Source organism: Anarhichas minor, unplaced genomic scaffold, assembly GCF_050575085.1.
Source record: "Anarhichas minor isolate MPS153535 unplaced genomic scaffold, ASM5057508v1 ptg000004l, whole genome shotgun sequence".
Lineage (NCBI taxonomy): Eukaryota > Metazoa > Chordata > Actinopteri > Perciformes > Anarhichadidae > Anarhichas > Anarhichas minor.
The window spans coordinates 12,006,323-12,030,629 of NW_027466450.1; the positions used below are offsets into that span (position 1 = coordinate 12,006,323).

General features: G+C 40.5%; 1 protein-coding gene across 1 annotated transcript in view; it reads left to right on the top strand.

Moving 5' to 3' along the window:
• Positions 1–24,307, top strand: part of LOC142971593 (uncharacterized) — a 122,219-nt gene that overhangs the window by 16,301 nt on the left and 81,611 nt on the right. The gene's annotated exons all lie outside the window — the stretch shown is intronic.

The window sequence follows — 24,307 nt, forward strand, 5'->3', positions numbered from 1 at the left end:
GGATAGGAGGCTCTCTCTAATGGATGCCTGACTGTGAAGCAAGGCTTCGATCTCAGTTGGATGGAAGCCCTTGAGTGACTTAGCGTTTGTATTGACATGCTGCACACACCTTCGTCTGCTCCCATGTGGCCTGTCACTGACTCTCTCGCTCTCTTTCTCTTTCAATTGCATGCTCTCACATACACACATTTCTCTATTGTGCTGTTTCTCATTCTGCCTCGCCCTCCATCGCGTTCTGTCTAGAGGACCTATACCCACCCCCCTTATTTCTGCTTATTTATTCAATTCACCCTCCCTCTGTCCTTCACAGCCTGTCTGAATGTTGTTCCTTTCCTTCCCTGGGCTTTCAATGTCTATCTGACATCTTCTCTCGTGGTATCTCTTTGTTTGTTTTTGTCCTCTATTGCTTTTCTAATGCGTTTCCCATCTCCATGTTCCTTCCTTCGTAGCTGCACAGTGGTAGTCATTGCATGAATTTGTCATGCTCCATTTCTACTTTTTAAATGGTACGATAGTAAGTCCTGCCTTTTACTTTTGTTCTGCATCAACACTATGTTAGTGTTGCACACACAACCAACCAGGGATATTTCACCATTTCTAATATAAGTTCTGATACTGACGTAATTCACTCATTAGATATCGCATGACGTTACTGATTTACATAAATATGAAATAATGTTGGAGAACGTTCCTCCGGCTGTATTGGGATGGCTACGCTAGCATCTTTAGCACAGCGGTCAAGTGGCTGCTCAAAGCCCAGAGCCTCGTGGGTCGAGGACAATCCGACTCTAGGGCCCATTAACAACATGTGCATGTTTTTAACTTATTTAATAGGGTTTTTAGATACACAGTTCTTGCACTTTTATTTCAAATAAGAAACCTATGAAGGAGTTGTCAATTTGCCATCGCACTCTTTGTAATTTTAACTTGACTGACTTGCTAGTAGTTGAAAATGCATTGCTGTGCACTTTATTTGTTCAAATTTCTTTCATGATAGAATTAACCAGTCAATTTTATTTTCATCCAAAGCCTCAAAAGGGAGAGGATGTGGAGTTGTCAGGGCTTAGTGTTGTCTGAAGCAAGACTTTAGTACTCAAAGGAAGTAACAAGACAAAAGCTCATTATGATCACATTGGGTACATCATCAGTTTAAGAAAGGCTCATGCCTTTAATAATATAATCTTATATTAGCTATTCATTGAAATAGATAAGTTAGCCTCTTTGTAAGCTTTAGTTTTCCAAATCGCATTGAACCATTCACCCGGTTTAGAGCTTTACCAAGTATTTACAACATACACTTATGTTTACATGTTTCCTGATTACACTGAATCCTGCTGCACAAACAGCACCCTGGCAAGGGAATCACCAATAAAACAAAAGACCAAAAGAAGACAAACTCATCAAATGGGTGTGTATTGTGTATCTCCTGATCCAAAATTTGGAAGCAAACAACATGACCCTGTCTGGTAAACTCCAGTAGTATTCTGTGTGATTTGAATTTCCTAAATGACAAATCACTTCTTTTTTTTTTCCAATCATGATTTCTCCAATAGGTGAAACTGAAACCCTCCATAGTGATCAAGAAACACAAAAGACACACACTGTTACATTCCGTTGTATAGTGATTTCGTTTTGAACAGTATTGTTAAAGCCTGCACTGTGTCAAAATGTCACACTGGGACTGGTCCTGCTCTGGTGAGTGGTGCATAGTGACGATGTCATCAGGGTTGGCGCAGTGGGTTGGCAATGAGGCTCTCTGCAGTGGGCTCCTAGGACACTCCTCCCTCTGCCTGGGGCGAGATTACCAAAATATCCTGAGATTTGGTTTATTGAGAGCAAATAGAAAGAAACAAAGAGCACGACAAGCGTAAGCGTGTGCATGTCTGTGTGTTCAATGTGTTCCTTTGTCTATCTCTGTAGCTAAACATTGCTTGCTTGCTGAGTGTGCATTCATGTGTCCCGTCTACCTCTGTCAATATAGTTTACACAAATGTAGACGTGTGTGTGTGTGTGTGTGTGTGTGCACGTGTGTTTGTTTCTTATTGTTGTTGGTTTGTGTGTCGGTGCAGCGAAAGAGGATGTACTTTCAGTAAAGGGTTCATGTAATAGAATTGCCCAGAGTCTGATTGACAGTCAGTTCTCATAACACTCAATCTGATCAAAGAAATGAAGAACGAAAATGTGGTAAGAGACAGAGAGCAATGGAAAAGAATGAGCGTGAGAGTGAGGGAGAAAAAGGACAGATAGAGGGTCCGTATTGGTATCAACAGCTTGTTTATTAAACACCTGACAGTTCAAATTGATCCATGTGTCCCTTACACAGCAAATCTCTAAATCATAGCCACATTCTTGTTGAGACATTACCAGGTCCTGAGGCTGTTGCATTCGACTGCATTCATTTTAGCTAGTGCACATGCGCCTGATACACTGGCTACAAAGGCTAAATAATACGGAAACATCATACTTTGCTGCGGTAAATATCTTTGATATTGATTCGTAATGTCAATGGATGCGAAATAAACACCGGAAATATCAATAGACGTGACTGAAGCTGATATTGCATGTCGTCCTCGATCAACTCAAGGTGCTGTCAAGACTTTTCCCCTGCCATGAATTTGTCGACAGTGCTGAGTAATCGAGATACGTTAGCCAGCGGTGACAACGGTCCTCTGCCTATAAGAGGCCGGCTGCCGCTTCACTTCTGAGCACAAATTCTCTCATCAGCAGCCACATGTTGTTCAACGACCAGCAGCAAGCAATTAGTAAACCTAATTTGAACAATAGAACATGAGAGGACAATGGGAGGAGGTCACAGCTGCTGTTACAGTCCAGTATTAATCACACAGTCTTACGAACAGATTTGCAGTGCCAGTTCGTCAAACAATACCATCAGATAGTTATCAATTGGGCATTCATCGTTATCACACTGTGTCACTGGCTGACTGTGTTAGCAGGCTGCAAACGTAGTGTTGCAATCAATGGCTCAGCTACTTCAGAAAGTGGCCAGTGCCATCATCAGATGCTACCCAGATCAAGACTGTCTGGTGTATTTGCACACACCATGCTCTATTTACATAATTATGCTTTCACCACTGGTAGCACAAACTCTGTTTCCAAACTTGAGCTCGCGCACCCGTTTGCCATGCGAGCTAACACACACTTAATCACAAAAAAGACGTAAGTCCTGCCTATAGCTTCTCACTGGGTCTTGATTGAATTACACCTAATAGGATTTGCGGCCCTCCATTTGTAAACTAGAGTAATGGCCGTTTTGCACTGGTGCCAAAAGGTGAGCAAGCAAAAGTGCTGCTCTGGTAGTGAGACTGAGAAGTGATGAAGCAGCAATAGTGAGCTGTTCATAACCACACGCTGCACTCTATCCTTACTTTACCCTTGTGGGGTGCATGGTCATATAATTAATGTCTCTACCCTGTAGTTAACCCCTGTAAAAAGGGAAAGTAATACGAGTATGGTTTATTTTGAATCAGAATGAAATATAGCAAAGAATATTTTCCATTTCTGATAGTTAGGACTTTTTCGACACAATTGCTTCTCATTGTTTCCTCTATCTTTAGTCTGTACAACACGTCTTTTAATGAGTGTTGCTCATGACTGTGGAAACGTCCATATCATGCTGAATTCATATTACAAAAATAAAATGATTATATAGAAGAAACAATAAGGAGTTTAGAATAAAGCCATAGCCCAGCCTCATTATGGCGTTTGCAGTGATTGAGGGTATATGTTTGATGTTCAAGTTTACTTTTGGACAAGCTGACAATGATTTGTGAATTTCCTGCTCTCTTTCTTAAATCAATTGTCTATGCTCTCATTATAGAATGGTTTCTTTTACATTCTTATCCCCAATATTGCCAGTCTGTGCTCTTTTTTTATTGTGTTTTTATTCCGCCCTGTTAGGGACGGCGAGGTATTCAACGGATGAAAGGTCAGCTGCTTATTAATAGCAGCACTGAGAATAGTCTAGGAAATGCCACTGGTATTTGTTCACAGTCCAGCTTCTGCTAAATGATACATTGCAAAATGTAGACAATATGACATGGGCTGTATAGAGTTGAACTAGCAGCTGGAGTCAACAAAGATCATGGTCATGTTTAGACCATCTATGGACTATATGCACTGATGCTCACCAATCATACATGAATACAAGCATCGCAGAAGAGCAAAATAATAAGACAGGCTTGTTGTGGTTTCAAAAATCAGCAGCAAAATTAATAAAAAATCGTATTAACTGAGTATACTTCAAATCTCTTTTATACAGAGCTGACACAACTATTGAACTACCATTCTCATTATTCTTTGTTTGAGAGGCACTTTGGAACAGCTTTATGGAAATATATGGGGCAGCTATGGCTCAGGGGTAAAGCGGGTTGTTCTCCATTCGTTCTATCCCCTGCATGTCGAAGTGTCCATGAGTGAGATAGTGTACCCCAAGTGTGTGAGTGAGCATTTACATTAGACCCTGATGGGCAGGTGGTCCCTTGCGTGGCAGCTTATCAGTGCATGAACGTGTGGGTGAATGTTGACATGTAGTGTAAAGCGCTCTAAGTGGCCGGAAGACTAGAAAGGTATTTAAATGCAAGTCCATTTACCGTCTGAAGAAAGCTGACAAGATAAAAACAAGCAGAAAATATTGTATTTTTCTCCAAAAATTCAGAAGTGTAGTTTTCCAAGAAAAAGGGCGTCTCCTCGACTAGAGCAGGCAGACTGACCTTTGCCTTTATCTGATGTGTGAGGAATTCCTCACCTTTACTGCACAAAGGTCACTGAAAGCTTCTGTGGTTACTGCACTGTGGAAATAGTGGCAGTGAAAGTCTCTTAGTTGAAACATTAACACTAATTAATTTCAACCATTCCCATGAACACCTAACTTCCAGTTTCTGTTTCTGAAGCATGAAGCACGTTTAGCGGACTTGTGTATTAGTATTTTCTTTCTGAGTAAAGCAACAGTGTTGCTGAGATGTGTTACTCATCGGCCCTCTGGCTCATGAGGCTGCGCACACTCTCATGTGCCCACACACACACACACACACACACAAACAAAGAAATAAACATTGAAAGTCTTCTGATGATTTCTAGAGAATTCGGCCTCTGACTTCAGTAGCATCCTATCGACCGTACTGTACTCTCCAGCTGAGAAGAACTTGACATGTATATGCGAAAGGAAATGTAAAAAGAGACATGTGAGTCAGTGTGCCTGCATACATTTGTGTGTGCACATGTGCATGAATGTATGTAATCCTTGTATTTTCCACCATAACAGGTGGGGGTGCCTTTAAGCACAGAGCGAGACAGAGAATTGAAGGAAGGTACCACAGAAGCTGAAAATCAAAGAGATATGGCTCCATTTTTGTGACAGCACGTGGTGCAAACTGCTGCGCAATGTGCAACCCAAAGCACTGGCGAAGTGTCATTTTCACATCATGTTGTATGAAGGCAATTCCCCTTTCAGCTGATTGACTGCAGGTCTGTGATCCAGCTGCAGTCTCTAATTGCCAACCCTAATTGGAGTCAGGCACATTGTCAATCTGCAATTATGCACGTCAGATCCACTGGCTAAATTTGTGCGAACAGCACCAGACTGTCGCAAAAAAAAAAAAAAAAAACCACACATACATCTGTGCTCTCGCCCAAACCATTCTTCACACGTTCTGACGCAGTGTAAATCAACACAAAGGTTGGAGACTGACGTTTTGTAGACATTTGTATGCAGAATTGTGTGACGATATAAACATTTCTTTTCACGAAATCATTTGCCAATGCGTGTTTTAAGAACCAATATTTGACAACAACCAATGTCATCAAGTTTCTCTGCTGTCCCCTGTTTAGTTTCTGTTTGATGAACCTCTTCTAATCCATTTAGAATTACAACCCCCCCCCCCCAGTAAACCCCCAGGAATGCAATGTTTAAACTGCCCCAGTTGTAATGAAACAGTGTATTCCATTTTCCATGTGAACTGTGTTCATATGCTGGTGTTTAGCCACTAGGGCTTCTAATCATCTTCATCAGTATGCTTTTATTTTCATGCAGTTTAATTTCCCTTCCCTTCTTTCTCACACTATCACATTTTACCACATTTCTTTTTTTTGTAGAAAGAATGCAAATGAAGCCAGGGTCTGACTGAATCACGGGTATGCCGTTATAATCACAAGCTGGGAAGAAATTCTGCGAATGCAATTAGCTGCGCTGCCAATGCAATGGTACATGTAATCTCTAAGTCTTTAATTAGATCAGATTACATGACCCTTTGAATTATGTGATTTTGCATGTTGGGACTTGATGTTTACTCCACGTGATGGTGAGGAGGTGTGTGTGTGTTTGTATGCACACCGAGCATGGTTCTTCCACTGTGTTGCCGCGTGTAAACACATTACGTAATGCTTCGCTCAATTTATCAGACGCAGAGAAACCTTAAAAAACGGAAGGATTTTTTTGGAGTCTGTGTGACAGATAAGAGACAATGAGCCGCTCAGCATTCTTATCTCAGCATCCAGTCGTGTCACGTGGAAAACTGTGTGAATTGCAACTCAATAGAAGATAGGACTGTTAGATCTATGTCTGCGTTGCATTACAGTGGAATTCAAAAGTCAAGAAGCAATAGAAACGTTAATGAGGGATAGCTTCAGAACAATTCCTCTCCATTCAGAGCAGTCTAAAAAAAATGAAGGACATTGTCATACTAGTCGCCTTAGGTGATGCAAACGTAGACATTTAAATCATCTATGTGTCGCCAACAAAGAGTTTACACTTTATTTCTTGCTTACACTAAATGTATACATTTGACATTTCAGTGCTAAGACTTGGAGTTTCAAATGTTCAAACTTTTTTTAAGTATGAATGGCACCAGTGTTACAAAATTGATTATCTATTGCTTGACACGTGCAACTCCTGTTGTTTTGTTTATTTCATCAGATATCATGTGCATTTTTCTATTGTGATGACATCATAATGATTTTTTTTTCCAATATGAAAAATCCGTGCCGTGCCTTTCTGCTGTTCGTGTGTGTGTGTGTGTGGCAGTGACATTGATGAAATATGAGGGAAGGATCATTGTTCTGTGCTTAAATAATGTCATTTTTTTAAAGTCTTCTGATTATAAATGTAATCGTTATAAATGCTTTAATTAGGGATTAAAATGTAGATGTGTTACCTTTAAGCCATTACTCAGCTTTAAGAAAAAAAAATAGTTTGTTGGAAAATTCCGGGACTAAAATGTCATAGTCATGCGTCAGGATGGCTTTTGTGCTTGTTCTGTAAAGGCCAGTCCATATAGAAAGCATTTAGAAAGTCTCACAGAACGTATACACACACAAGACACTTTGTTAAATCTATCAGTCCACACTGACCTGCGTTTTTTATGCCTCAAGTCTCCAAATATTCCGCTGTATATGTGTTCTGAATTTATTTACTGTATCTGACAAGCTCCCAGTCTGTCTCTTTCACTACAGGCAGATTCCCCTCACTCGCTACTGTGGGCGTGGAAACAAAATGATTGAATCAATACATAAAAAATACCGTTGATTTATTTCCATGAAGCTGACATGAAAACTATTTTGGTTCAGTACATTTCTGCCGCCGGTCAGCCTGGTGAAGGCCGGTTAGCAAGCCGACGGAGACACCGTCAGTGCGGATCGGATGACAGAACGCTTATGTGTCGCTTCCAATGGGGATATCCTGTAACACTGTGATTAACAACATATGTACGTACTCAAGCAAACAAGAACAGGCTTCCATTGGCTTCCATTATTTATTGTACATCCTGTAAATACAAGGCATTCATATGGTACCTCCATAGGAGGTCAAAAGGCAGTAATGCTTCCAGGCAGTGTCCTGTGTTGCATATGATGACAACTTCTGTGATAGTGACACACGCATACAAATACACAGAGATGCAGTACACTGATGATAAAACAAGTATCTACAGAAGCATACACACACACACACACATGCTTTTTTCCATGGGAGTCTTTAAGGTAATTACGGCAAATTAAGGGTCAGTGATCTCCGCTGTGAGTCATGTAGACGCAGAGACTAATACAGATATTGTCTACCAGAAATTTTGTTAAAAAGTGTCTGTCACTGTATTATCTTTGGCTGTAATAGACAATTTATGGGCACTGCTGCAAATCAGTGAGCAGGCACACCTAATGGAAATATTGGATTAGCGGGACGTTTGCATTAATGTGATGACGTACCCAAGGTTTTTAGGTCTTCAATTCAGTAGTATAGCTTGAAAAGATGTTTCCATCTGATTATTTTCACTTTGATACATCACAGTATATCCTAATGTATGTTGTTATTGCCATATCAAGTCACATATGATGTGAAAGAGGAAATAGGATCACTGCAAACCACCATTATGAATCTGCCATAGGGGACAGCAACTGAGGACATTACATGCAGTATTGTCTTCATAGCTGAAGGGCCTTAGGTTTGGTCAGTGCGTACCCATCTTGTCTTCTTCCACTTTACAAAACACCCTCCACCTAAAAACGAACTAAAGCCTCTGTGACGGTGCTTATGTTGTTGTTGCCATACAGAAGGCATGTTTAGTGTTGTCTGAGAGGGCGGTAAGCGCTTGAATTAGTCTACAAAAAGAGAACCATATGCATGTTTTATGTCTCATGTCACAACCAAATGTAATAATACACATGAGCAACCCTTACGGTACACGATAACATCCCCCCAAATTGATTAGTGAATCATAGTTTCCACAGATTGTTTTCATCCCTTTGATAGTAACCTTAAAGAAAACAAAAAAAGAATAGATATAGACCAATGGGCCAAAACATCTGATGATCCTTTGGTTTATTTTAAGGACATGCACTCCAAACATATAACACTGTTGCTTGGCAATGCTTTAATTAAGATATTACAAAATATTTGTCCTTGTTGAGCAACAAAAGGAGCTTTGACCGTCATCATAGTGTCACATGGTGAGACAGTGCAGCGTAGCGCATCATATCTCTTTAATTCATCCTGTCCATCAACAAAACAGAGTAACAGACACTCGCCAAAGGGCTTCACCAATGCCAGCTGCATCCCTCATTAATTTGATTCCTCACCTCATTGCCCGGGCTTGTAGCATTTAGCCACTGAGCTGTCCAGGTGTTTGGTCTACACATCTATTTATGAAGACAAAAGGGTTTTTGTTGTTGTTTTTCGGGTTTTTCCTCTTTGTCTCAAAGCAGTTTGTTTGATGGATCTGGCCAAATGGACTGCAGGTGCTAGAGAAGGATATTGTTTTCTCCTAATCCTCTTCATAAATTGGAGGACTGATCAGAGAAGATATAGAGACGGTGAATTATACAGTAGGGACAGGAGTGTAGGGCTCATTGTTGGAGGAGGAAGTGCAGGATAAAGTCTCAGTCTCAGAAATGGCAGTTTGAGCATCTTTAGCTTTTGTAATGTGACTAGCGGATTATGCCATCAGGGTGTCATTTCGAAGGATTTCATCCAATTTCTCCGGGATTTGATCGCTCAAAAGTGTCCGTGTCTGAGTGAGCACGGGGCCTCTTGAAAACAGCAGTGATTTGGAGCAGCATACCACCCACGATACAGTTGTACCGGACTGTTGGCCTTTACCCACACCTGCCCCAGATCAGTAGACGAATGATGTGGGAGAAAGGAATATATCAGACCACGCTCTTTTGGAAAAATGAAACAAAGTTTTTGCCATGTGACACACACATCGAACTTGATATTGCTCTGCCAGCTACTTGACCAACAAGCTAACAATACCTGATAACCATACCTGATATCACGACACCTTGGCAAGCTCGGCGATCTAGACTCAGAGGCAGCGCAGCTGGAGAGAATTACTTATTTTTTTGCCTCTCTCTTCCTCATCATGGGGCTAATACAATGTATAGTGTATATACTATTAGTAACAGGCAAACAATTGTAAACAATCAAATATGATTTGAATATTAAGAAGTAAAATTATGGAAATTCAAATGGGTTATAGAGAACGGTTGACAGCCTCAATATGCATGTGCTGCCTTTTGAAAAAGGGATTTTTCTGATTTATACTAAACCCTCTTTTATGAGGTCATACCTCAGTGCAATTGCTGCTATCTGCCCTCGCTTCTCCATCTCATGCTCAAACCAATAGGTGGCTATTTTATCTGCTCTTCTGGCCCCTGAAAGATGAGGAGGAACACATTTCCAGAGACAGATAAGAGGATGCTGCAGGGTCAGGCTGTGAAAGAGGGAGATGTAGAAAAGGAACCTAAAAGAGAAGCATATAAAGGAGAGCACGAGAGCGAAACAGAGGTGTGGTTGAAGTGGGCAGACTGCGTTGATGAGCAGAGGAACTGTGTTTGGATCAAATTGAATTCTGTCTAAATGGAAATTTCTGTAGGGTGCTGCGTTGTTGACTGATTAGATTTGAGGTGATAATTGTGTGTTCCCATAGCACAGGAGCACAACGAGCATGCACACACACACACATGCACGCTCGTGTGCAGTGCAAAACATTGATTCACTTCAGGAAAAAGAAAATGCATCTTGTTTTTTTTGCCAATCAACTTCCAGTTTCCTGAGTGAAGTGTCAATTGGTTAATTAGTGAGGTAGTCTGAGACATTCTGACTGAAACAAACACATGTAAGGCACTTTTCTCTCACTATCTTTGAATGTTTGTTTTGGGAATCAAACCGTGAGGAATTTGGTTATTGTCAGCACAACATTCACATCACTACGAGTGATGGATTGGGTCGTATCCATGCCACTTATTAGCTCTTTTCCTTTGTAACTTTATCAATATGTTTTTTTTGTTTCGTGGACTTATTTTTAATGAAAACAAACTTCTACATGCGTCTTAAAAGCTTTTAAGGTCCGATTTGATTGACTTTGGGTGTCATGAGGTCTAAACAACATGTCACTTGTTAATAATGAGCTATTAGTGCACTGGACTTACTGTCATTGCCATCTTGGCTGATATTCATCACAGTTGCCATGTAAAATATTGTCATTCATCATCAACGTCATATTCTTCTCTTTTGAATGTTAAATATGACTAATTAACGACATAATGACAGTGGCATGCATTATTTTCTTATTCCGTCTTCCCCCTCCCTACCTTTTCTTTTTTTTAAATGCCTTTTATACTTTCTTCCCATGTTCCTTTCTATTTATTATCCCTATCCCAATTCTAGAACATTCTCTTTATTTCCTGTTTTTAGCTGTTTCTCAGTGTGGAGTGTTTTTGTCTCATTTCTACTTCTTTCTTTCTTTCTTCCTTCCTTCCAATGTTCCTTCCTTCCTTCCCCCCTGTTTCCTTCCATTTAGATATGATATATTCCTAACCTTCGTAATTTCTGGGGTGAATGAGTCATGCCTCAATCCAGCAGCACTCTAATCTCTTCCTTAATACCGCCTGCAGCTTCATAGAGACTGTGACATGCAGGCGCGCTCAGTGCTGCAGCTGTGTGTTTTTGTGTAGCCTTGCACACATTCCAAACATGTATTGTGTGTACAGTTTAGTGCGCTTGTGAGTGAGAGAAAAAGCGAGAGAGAGGTTGGAAGGGGTGTCGTAGGCTCTGAAAAGGATGCACGCCTCCAAGTGTAAGCAAGCGATTGGTGTAGGTGTACATGTGTGAACACAAGGGTGAATGCAGAGATGCCTGCGAGGAGAGGAGGAGAGAAAGAGGATGGAGAGAGCGAGAGATCTTGGCAGCGTTGCAGAGTTGGGCTGATTTATCTTCTCACATTGTGACTCACCATTCGTCAAGCGTACAGTTTACATTTCAAAACCGCTACTGAAAGACACAGAGAAAGAGGTAGAGAGAGAGAGAATGGGGGACAGGGAATAGAGAGCGAGAGCAAAGCAGAGAGAAAGACAGTTCAGAGCAGAATGTAGAAAGTAGGGCATCAACTCTTGTCTTGCTGTAGCCTGCTCAAAAACAAATCCATAAACGCAGAATGCATTCAGCCTTTGCAATCCATTAGATTGAATGTGCTGTGTGCTGTCTTGGTGTCACAGTGGTGTCACAGTGTGTCTGAATCCATCGTTTAAAGATGAACTAAATACATAAACATAAAATCTTTCCAAGCTTTGTGAGGTTGTGAAGATCCCTGATAGGCTGTCGATGTCACATGATGCTCCTTACGACGTCATTTGATGAAGAACATGTTCACCCAGCATCCACGTCAGACTGTAGATCCAAGAGCAGTATAAGAACTCTACCGATAGCATAGTATAACCTTGTTGGACATGGTTGTTTGACGTCACGTGTGTGTGTGTGTGTGTGTGTGTGTGGGAGGAATGCAAGTGTTGGGCGACTGCCTTCAGCAATCCCCATCGAGTTAGCCAAGTAATGTGTCACTATTGGAAATGTGTAGAGTAAATACCTGGCAAAGATTACACTTGAACTGTAGCATAGTTTGTAAAAACATGTAAGAAATGAACGTTTTCAGAGATCTATGCTGCTGTATGTGTTTAATGCAAACAAAAGTATGTTTCTCAATGATCGCCTGTGTATCAGTGTGTTTGTATGTGAGCAGTCTTTTATTTCTGTGTCTGAGTGGTTGTGTTTTTAGTAAAATCATGTTTTTTTTCTGTATGATATATGATTAGCTGTCCTGTATTCTATTCATGTGCCAGTCACACATACACCAACACAATCATGCACTTGTCTTCACATGTGCGTGATTACTACTCCATTTCCCTGCACTCAGTGTTTCCAATCTGACCCTTACAGCACCCGATGAGGACCGCAGAGCACTTAATATCGCCAAACAGAAAGGCATTTTGGGGCATTTTCTCAGATGACAGGTCAATGATTGCCTCTTACTGCCGATTAATTTGCATCACAATGGCAGACGACATTGTTAAGCTGCTCCTCAGTGGAGCAAGTGGTCCTTTAAACTATAAGGTTGGCTGTTTGATCCCTGGCTCCTTCAGTCCGCATATCGAAATGTCCTTCAGAGAGAGACGCTGCGTGCGTTGTCGTAGGACACAACTAGTTTAGCTGCGATGTTGTCAGCTGTGTGTCTGCCTGGCATGGTTTCCGGCGGTGCGTTGCAAGCCCATGTTATGGTGGCAAGGGTCTGGTGGAAAGAGAGAGCATGTGTGACGAGTATGAAGTTAGCAGCAAAGTTATAGCCGTGACTGTGGCAGTGCAGTTCATGTGTCGGTGAATAAATGACACATCTCCTCAAGACACGAGCCAAGTTCCTGAGTCTGGTTCTTAGACAGTCTATAAGAAGTGGATCGAGTCACCCATTGATTTGCGGACTGCCGTTTTGAAGCCATCTTGGTTTTTGGCCATCACACTGTGAAAGGGTTAAATTTGTAGGACGAAAACATGGACAAGGTATTCACCCCCTAAAGCATACCCTGCTTTATAGTCTATTTTACTCTCAAATAAAATACCCCAAACTACCACGACCCACGCTCACTGAAGGAGTGCTGACCTTTACGGTGGACCAGGTTTTTTCTTCTATTCAATATTGGTCATAACGTGTGACCTTATAACATTAATCGGTCAAAATTCTACAATACAACATGTTATTTTTTTCTTTTGCCGTGATTAAACTGGGCCACACAAAGGGACCGCTGAAAGAGGAGAGCAGGTGTTGTGAATTAAACTTGACGGTGACTCAGAAGTTTATTAATAATCCCTTCTAGAGGTACAAGACAACAACAAACCTTTCAGCGGTTGATAGATTAAACCTAACACAGTCACTGAATGTCCTGCAGAGGAAAGACAGCAAAGAATAAACTAAATAAAGACTGCTTTTATGCTCATGGACATTGATCATGGTATGACTAAACTGTACACAAACGACACAAGACAGGTGTGCACATTGTTCAGGGAAACAAAGACAGTTTTGTAAACAAAATCGCATGGATGAAAACAACATCTGATTGGACAGGCTCAGTCTTTGGCCGAGCTCTTCCACCAGGCGACAAGCATCACTAACAGCATGAGCTGCGGTGAGTTCCACAGCCAGCTTTTCTCACTGCTGTCTGGCCCCGGAGCAGCACCGCAGTGAGCAGTCCTGACAAGTGCAAAGACGCTGCAGATTCTGTGTGATACTCGGCACTGGAGCGAGACAGGAGTTTTGACACCTAAAGTGATTATCAATATGCACTGACATAGGCTTGGCTCATCAGTGAACCAATCACGGGGAGATTTGAATCCCAGAGAGAACAAGCCATCCAGAGGGAATGGAGGAATACACATGCAGAGTCAATTACGGTTATCAACATTTTCGCATTGTCACTCCAGGGTAGAAACATAGAAGCCCATTTGTTAAGGACGACACTTCCCTGTGGGTTAGGGAAAAAAATCAATAAAACTCGTGGAGCATTTTCACGGAAAAGGAAATCAGAAATGTGTCAGAACAGAGTTGCATTTTTAATGTTCCGACAAAAAACTTGGATGACACAAATCTTTGGACAATGTGGAGATCAGCATCTAAACGGGAATTTTAGAATTGGATTGCAGACATTCATGGTTTTCAGAGAATGGACTGACTTTGTTGATCCCTTCCCGATTCATCTTGTGCCACCACAGGTCAAAGTTTTCAATCCACCATTTAAATATCTTAACATGTTCCAAATGGATTAGCAATCAAATTTGGCACAGACGTTAATGGTTCCGAGATGAACAAAGTAGTCAATACTTTGGTTTATGACCAAATAAACCAAATAAACCAAAGTCCATAAACTAATGACATTCCCATAAGCCTTAGCTTAACTTACTTCTTGCATTGGTCATATAGTGTAGCCTATACATACATAGGCCTACTTATTATTTCTACAATACAAGCGCATGTAGGACAGTCAGGGGACTTCATTCGCTGCAAACAACAGAGCAAGGTTCTAACACCACCAAAGAGGTCATGCTTCTGTTTGTTCTGTGAGATCTTTTTACGGCTCACCCTGTCAGCAGCTTTTTGAGCACCTGCAGAGTTCTTATTGAGTGATAAAAACAGGATATGTGCCACTGTGGATGGATCACAGACATTTTACAGGTTAAGCCTTAGACTTGAGCAGAGTTGTTGGAAACACACACACACACACACTGAAACACATTCTTGCAGCCTGGTAATCAGACTGACTTGTCATTTCGACATATTCAGTCTGACATTGTCTTCTTGTTGACCTTTTTCTTCAGGGGGAGAAGTTGGTTTAGTGCTAAACATTAGGGTTGTTCCTAAAGACTAATTCCCCTGATGTTTAAATGGAACTAAGATAGTCCATCCTTTATCTTTAACCGCTTATCCTGTTCAGGTTTACGGGGGCGCTGGAGCAGCTGGCACAGGGAGAACATGCAAACTCAGAACAGAAGGCCCCGCCCAGCCCGGGAATCGAACTCTTGCTGTGTGGCGACAGTGCTAGCCACCACACCACCGTGCAGCCCAAATTGTTGCTCACATCATAATTTTTAAACGTTTATCACATTTTCTAATAACCAGATCGTATTTTAAATTAAATCAACATGTCCGCTGCAGTTTAGTGGGTAGTAATTTGCCTCAAGAACTCAGTTGGTAGTGTAATAATTGATGAAACCCCAGCAGGGCTCAAAAGCGTCCCACTGCAGAGCTCAGGCACCTTTTGCGCTGGGACCCATCTCCATCATGGCTCAGCATTGCGACTAGGATCTAAGCCTGGAAATTTGATTAATTGAGCTAGCTGGCGTTATCCCGCCTTGTTGATTCACTTTAGTAGCTGGCTAGCTAGCTAGTAAGTTAGTTTCAGCCAGTGTGCCTACGGCCATCCAGTGTTACAGGAGAGAACCAGACTGACTACTGAACCCAGCCGCTGTTTCGGAAAAAGGAGGCATTAGGGGCGGAATCCAGGAGAACTTGATGGGGTGAAAGTGTGACAGGAGCAGCTCACCGTCTATTTGCCAGGGTATCTGAAAGAATTACTATCATGATATTGCTCTAAATAAACATAACGCATTTTACATAAGGTGTCCCATTTTATATGATTGACACACATCACTAAATATAAACCCCAACTTCAAAGTTTCTGATTGAACAGACATCTGTGACAAGTTCTGGCTCATGTGCATTCAAAGAAATAAACGCATATATATGTCACCATGAACAAACTACATATGAAATTCACGACATGGCAGCGTGGCTCCTGACATATATATGCGCATGTATCATCCCCTTGCACATCTGCACGGACACATCAGCTAATCTTAGTTCCTGTACATACAGGTTTATATTCATATATTATTAATTTAAAATGAGTAAGTAGCAGCAAGAGGCCCCTAAACTGTGTTTTGAATAATTTGAGGCATGTGTTCATTTTTTGCCTTTTCCAGCACAGCGAAGTCAGAGAAGCGATTGAGGATGTTTCCTATCGCTATGTTTTAAAACCTTGCTTAAACTCTTTGTAATACTTCAGCACATCACAAAGGTTTCTGTCAAAAATATATGCAAGCAGTAATAAGCAACATATTTTGTGTTGTTTATTGTTTTTGCTCCACCTAACATCCCTGCTTCTGTCTTTCCCTCACCTGTTTCATTTTCTGTGCCGACAGACAATAATGGTCCATATTTGCACATTTGAGCTTCCTTTTTCTCTACACCCGACTTACGCTCTTCCAGAATATATCTCCCCTTTCCAATGCTTTTTTTTAATTAACTTTCTTTCACCGTTTTGTTTTCCTTGACCTATACCATTTATCTCTCCTTCCCAATCCCCTCCATCCCTGTCCGTCTTTCTTCTCATTTCCCCGCATTTAACTATGTTTATTATCGCCCTCATTATCTTCACCCTCTCTTACTGCTGTTTCTCTTTCGCCTCACAATGTGGGGAGGCAGTGGGGCAGGCAAAGAGGCAGGCTGGGCTACGGGTCATAATGATGGTTCTATAAAAAGCCTGCAGGCAGCTGAATCGATAACTCCTGTTGTCAAATTGCACCTTACCCAGAGACAGCGACTGGAGATCCTGGGTTTCTGCTGGCTGCTGCGTCTGAGCTTTGAGTGTGTGTGCGATTGTGAGTGTGAATGTAGAGTGGGAGTGCGTTTACCCTGTCAGGCTTGGCCATAGCAGGACCTTTTATTAACCACTTCTACAGTGCCCCGTTCTATGGGAGAGGGAAATTATATAAAAATAGATAAGAATATGAGGAGACAATTTGTTCAGTATTTCAATCCTTTATTGCCAGGTATACGCAGGTACTTAAATGTAAAAATGTAATCACAATCCTAAAGAAACTACCCAAAAAGAGAATCTGCAATCCTAAACCTAAATTCAGCCCGTAAAAGAGAACGAAATGCAACAGACAAAGAGAATTGCAATAATTGCAACTTTATGTAATCAAAATATCTAAACATTTCAAAACAAATTTATAATTTTCTCTTTTTCTACCATCAACCATATCAGCATGCATTAGCTACTGTCACTGCCACTGTGTTTCTTTTGTTACTACCATTTGGAGTTACTTAAAATGTCCCTTATAGAAGCTTTAGTTTAAAAAAAGTGCCACTTTTTACAGTTATTTTGGGGACGGATTCTCCCTCTCTCTCTCTTTCTGGTGCATTTGCAGTCATTTCATTTGACCCGTAACAGTCTCTATACGGCAGACGTGTTTCCAGCTTCTGGTGCCTCAAAGCAGATTATCTGCAGGTTAATTACTCACTGAGCTGCTTGTTAAGATGCAGCCAAGTGTGTAGAAATTATGTGCAGCCTAGGCGTGCGTGTGTGTGTGTGTGTGTGTGTGTGTGTAATTGCTTATACACAATAGTCATTCTTGGCATTGTTTAGCAGTGGCTCATGCAATACCACACCACTGGCATCTGATGGATGCTTTGGACAACAAAAGGTGTCTCTGTTTGTCTCAAGGACACTTGACAGTGAAGGTGTCGCCAGTACAGAGTGCTTGAACCCTGATGAGAATGGTTATCATCTCATCCTGTCTATCAGTCTCTCTGCCACAATCTTAGTTTACAAGTGACTGGAACGTCTTTAACATCTACAACCATAATTGTAAGAACCAGCACAATACACAGTACTAGGTCTGGTGTCCATGGATTGTACGCCTGCTACTGTTGTTCATAAAGGTGTAGCAGTGAAAACATTTTGGGGGAAATGGACTATAAATCAGGCATGGCGTTTGACAAAAAAAAGGCTCAAAAATGTTCATTTTTACATTATGCCCAGTTGCAAGACTGAAATACACAGCACCACAAACTTGCCTCCAGGTGCAGAGGTTGTGTTTGAAAGCCCTGTCGTGTTATATTCTAAGCTATTCTCACGTTGCCAGACTTTTAATTTGCAATGTCGTGATTTAAATAATGACAGAGTAAACAGAATCAATAAAAGTTTGTTAAAGATTTTTATATGGTCAATCAAATGTGATTACAGTAATAATTCTGTTTGTCACATCATATTTCATAAAAAAAATAAATTTTAAGAATTAAGAATTTACACCACTTTAGCCAGACGTGTGGAATAGGAGGTCATGAAATGAATAATGTCCCCCAGTAATGTTTTTAGATGAGACAGGGAGAGATAATGGATAATAATAATGGTAGATAGCAGATGCGCTTCAGCATTTTAATCACAATGATGTGAAACAGTCAATTACGTGCACATATATTTAAATTATGAGAGCTTGAGCAAGACAGATGCCTTCTCCCTCTGCTCTTATCACATCAGAAAAGAGCAGTGAGAAGAAGCATCTGTGTGTGTGTTACAAGATGTATTCACAGAGTTTGGCTTTTTGGTGTGACACATTTATTTATTTCCCAAAAAATCCCATGTAAAGATTGAAAGTTTCTATCATGTTTTTAATGAATGTCTGTAGTCTTATTGATATTTTTTGTTCTTTCTGTGGTTAAATAAATGTAATGTATGGTGCCTTTAGATTGCTGCTAGACCGCCCTTTTAATACAGGTGCATGGCGTGCCTCCCTTTGTGTACGGCACAACTTTACAACTCTTTGGAGTTATTGGAAATGTTGGGATCACACGAGTGAAACTATCCTACGCAGCCACCGCTGGAAACTAATTCTACAAATATAACGTGCAGAAATACTGGGTGAATACACAGTGAATACACAAAACAGCTGCTCCGCATTCAAATGTTGATTTATAATTCAAATGTCAACATTGTGAATGGAGCTTTGAACTATTAGGTACAGCCCTATTGCTGTATGTAACAAGCAAGAATAATTGACCCTCGTACATGGATTTCAGTTCAAACAAGTCAGCTGGAAACACCACAGTCCATCAGCTAAAATGTTTGACTAACACAAACACAAGGAAATAACATTAACCAGACAGATGATCATTTCAGCTGGTTAATTAGATAGTCGCAAGCTAAAAGTGAAATAATATTTTTGGCTGAAATCCGGAATTTAGAGTTTATTGGATGACTTCACCCTGTCTTCATTCCATTGCTAAAATTGGTAAAAATATAAAAAATATAAACAACATCAGAAATTGTACGCAGTTTTTGCATATGCCAAATAAGATGTCAACATACAGTGTGAGCAGGTATTTTTGTACATTCTATTATTCTATCTCGATTAGGTAAGCAAGCAGGTTAGTGAGTCATGTCTTCACCATCACCTGCACGCAAGAGATAAAGGCAATTTCACAAAGTTTTATGAGACTGCGGTGGATCTGTCAATCAACTCTGCCGCTAAGAAAACATCTGAGAGCAAGTGTACAGAGCTGTATACAGTGTGTGCCAACACAAACAGCCACCAAGCCAGCCAGCCACACAATTACACACATAGACACAGAGACACAAACATACACACACCTTGTTATGTATCCACTCTGCTGTGAGATGATTATACTTATTGAAATGTCCAGCTGTGTCCCCACTGCTCCACCAGCATTATTAAACGCACACAAAACAGTTATTATACACCCCCCATCACACACTTAAAGACAGGGAGAGGAAAGGGAAACTCTAATGGACGAGACAAGAGTCATTTTGATTCATACTGGATGAAGGAATGATTGTGAGTGTGGATTGGGGGAGATAGAGAAAAGATGAGAGGATAGCAGGTCAGTTAGATTGACACGGTCCCACATTGGCATCAATTGAAGAGAAAATCACTGTGGTTTACTTTTGAGGAATTGCATGGCTTTTAGAAAAGATGCAATTTGAATGTCAGCACTTTGAACAACAACCCAACCAAGAATAATAAAACCACTCCTTGTAGAAAAACACAACATCTGTAATCATTTGAAATGGGGGTTTCTGTTGTCTGGACTTGGGTTTCCCGCTTCAATATTGGAGCCAGGAAATCCAAATTTGGGGCTGAGGTGAGGGCACCTGGGCTAAGTAGTGACAAGCGGCCACCAGAGCAGCGCTGATAGGCTGAGAAAGTGGATGGAAACGCCTTAAACCGCCTTTAACCAACTTTAATTTCCAAATTCATAGACTTTTTAATCTGACTCTCACAGCCCACAACTCTGCCCAAATCAAACATACAGGGCATTGAAATATTGTATATGTTGTGCCGTTGTTCAATGATGAATAAGTGAGACCCCAGTCATCTGATGCCTCCGTGACATGGTGGTTACAGTATAGGCACTTGGAAAGCAGACAGAAATACAAAGATTAGACCTTAGTCTGAGAGAAACTGTGACCCAAATACATGTTGCACATATAATGCATAGATACGCACACACTTGGAACAGATATATACAAAAAAGACACACACTTACACTCTCGAACACGAACACTCTGCACACGGGAAATGTTCATCAACAGGCTACGCGTGTTATTACACTAATCAAGGTGTTAAAGGCGGAAAACACTTTGCTAGTCTTCGATTCACACCACATATCCATAAGGTGTGTTTTAATGTAAGAAAAAACCCCACAATATGTATTTATATACCCTGCCCTCACTCCTCACTTACATTAGTATCATCTGGTAGGAACATATGGTCGTGGCTATAATTTCAGTTGGGATTTTTTTACCATAAACCATCCATATTGCTATGGATCCCGTAAATATCCCTCCTCCATCCACTTTGTTTATAAAATACATTATACCGTAAGTGTTGTGTAGGTACCAGAGCAGGATGGAAATACCAGGTGACTGCAGAGAAGTCTGTCACAGTCTGTGATTCAGTTGCCATGGATTGAAAGGAAACCGTACACTGCGGATTACACATGACTGGCTACATGGTTCAGCCGCAAATACGGAGCATTGTTGATCATGTTTCGGAAGTCTCGCCTCTGATTACAGTTTCACGATTAATTCTGAATCAGCACTTTCCCAACCTTAACATCTGTCTCTACTTGCTGTTTCTACTATGTTCTTCTTAATGTGTCCAATGTCGCTGCCATGTCTTTGACTCATTTAATCTGATTCAGTTAGAAGGGTTGTTGTTTTTTATTCACTTAGGCACACTTAATGTTTTTTATCTTTTATATGCCTGAGCAGAGCTGTGGCTGGTTTTCTGTTTTGTGTAGTAAAGTTCATGAGAACTGAATTAGTTTATTATTTAAGAAGGAAAGATTCATGTATCCAAAGCTGGAAATAAGCTGTACTTTTGGCTGACAATATTGCTTTAAGAAAAACAACAGCATACAAAACTATCATCCCAAAGAGTTGGTGACAGACTTGCATATTCTATTGGATGGTGATTTCTGAGATGGGAGCAGAGTTTTGTGGTGTTCCCATCTTTAGTCACGACTTGTTTATCGCATAGCTTACATATCACTCTGTTCATGTTCTCTGGCTCTCCTTTTTTGTTTGGTTTAAACTGTAGTAAATCATTAAATGACCATGATATGTCATCGTACATTAAGGAAACATGATAATTTGAAATACTGGCTTCTCCGACAACACACACAGTGAGCGACGCTAAGCTCAGTCCGCCCCGTCTCTGTAAGTGTCTCGGTCCAAAAGTCAAAATCTATTGAAAAAACCTAAATGTAATAATTTCCAAAATCCCAAACATGCTTTTATCTAATGCAATATTCTGCTTCGTTGGTGTTTAGCCTTTCAAAAACAGTATTTCCACTGCGTTCTAGCAGCAATCTAACAGCACCATAAATTACATTTGTACAACCAGAGTAGCACAAAATCATATTTTCCCCATTTTTCTATGCTTCTTTAATATGATGATATAATTTGAAAAACCTCTATAAAAGTTTCAGATAATAATAATAACTATGTACAGCATTAGACTATGCTAGCACGTTGTTAAATTCTAAAACGAGGTAAAGCAAAGAGACAGGGAGAGACTGAATATAGTGCAAGACTTGTCATATCACCCACGATTATGTCAAGCGGAATAATTTTAGCATGAGAACTGCTTAAAGGCCTCCTAAATAGCACTTGACTGAGCCTTATGATACATGCCCCAGGCACAACAGTCAGCAGCCTCACCAGTTGATGATCTACGTATAATACATGGAAATAAAGCACTGTTATTGTGTTGCAGGGCAGAGCTAGTTATTCTCAGTATTATAAATATGATAAGCCCTGTAATTTTATTTTAACATTACCTTGTTAGGCTGCTTAGGTTACATACTAACATAAGTAAGATAGTTACAAGATACAAGTTTTTTAGGATGAGGACTAACTAGCTTGTTGCCAGATGTAATGGTATGTCAGGTAACAAGTTTAGCTTGGTTGCTCACATGTAATATCACCACATTCTCCAAATCCAAGAGCAGGCCAGTATACACTATGTAGTGCCTCAAACATTGCCACAGTGGGAAAAAGGGTAGTGTTCATAGCATGGCATTTAATATTATGTTAAAATTGCTTTTTTTGCAACACACCACCTGTCAGTGATGACGCAAAAGAATGATTAGTAAGTGTCCAAAATCTGAATTTACTGCTCATAGTCGAGTAAACTACACAGGATCTAGTCTGAAGCCTGCTCACCACTGAAAAACAAGCACAGCTTGTTAGGAGTGTAAATATAATCCAAACCAACTGGGAAAAACACCCTCCGGATGCAATAAGGAAGCACATGTTTACACCCAGCCGCTATTCATGACTGGAAAGACAAGCATACCAAAATGAACTCAGCGTGATGTTGGAGTCAAACAAGATCAAATGCTTCAGAGGATAGAGGAAGAACATTTCAAGAGTCAGTGAAAGGATGCACAAGAATACTGAGGTATTGAAGCAGAGAACAAAGAATAGTTTCAGATGAATGAGGAGTGTGAGATGCAGTCAGATGTTTCTTGCTTTGTCTTCACGCCTGATCTATACCTACTTTAAGTGGAAGATTGTGCAAAGCTCTACATGCTTTGTTTCTTCATCAATCATCATGTAGATGAGAGCCATCTGAAAGTAGCTGATTGGCCTTTCTTCACCAATGCATGTCTGCTTGAATGTTAATGTAAGTTATTAAGGCACGGGTCATTTTAGTCCGCCGTACAGCGATGCAATTATCAGTTTCTCCTCCCCGTCTCCTCCACTGTTATCTTTGCCTGTGACGATCGCCAACAAACAAAAACATTTGCCATTGTTTCTAGTGTTGCACTGCTGAGATAAATACATAGCTTTGATTGGAGCCTATTGTGTTAAACTAGATTCATGCTTGAAACTAATTTGGTTCATCTACAGCAGGGTAAGTTGGTAAAAAGCTATAAAAAATTGCAGTTGTTTCAGCCCTTTTAGCAATTCAACTATGCCAGTGTTTCTTTCTTAAAGCAGCAACATGCAAACAAATGCAAACAAACCTTATCACACTTTAATAATGCAGATGTGTGCCTTACATCCTTGGTCACTCTCACAGGTATTAAGTGTTGTTAAGTGTTGAACCCACGAGAGACGTTTTATGAATGAGCATTTTTCAAAACAGCCCTTAATGTGTCTATGATTTTGGTTCAGTACACCTCGAACCCACTTTAACACTTTTGTTTTAGTTTGATTATAGCTCGTCGTTATAACCGTAAGACAAAAATAAAACACACACACACATACACACAATGATCTGCAAAGTATATATGAGAGCATTGAGCCAACTGTCTCAAGTAACAAGAGATATTTGTTGGTTAAATGTTAATGTATGCTGATTTCCCTGTTAATCAAGCTGTGAAGCAGAAGAACAAAGCTCACCATATCTACACATCTGGATCTTAAGAAGCTTTATCGATGTTACAACTCTATTAAAGATATTTAGTTTGACTGCATCAGCTGCCAACTGTGTGTGTGCCAAACAACATGTATTTTAATTTCACAACATTAAATTCATGACATTTATTGTCTGTCACTTATTGATTTTCAAAGCAGAAACAGTCAGTTTTAGTTGTTTTTTTTCCATTTCGGCATTGTTTCTTGTTAGCAGCAATATAGTTTTTGTCTCCTGTATGAATGTAGG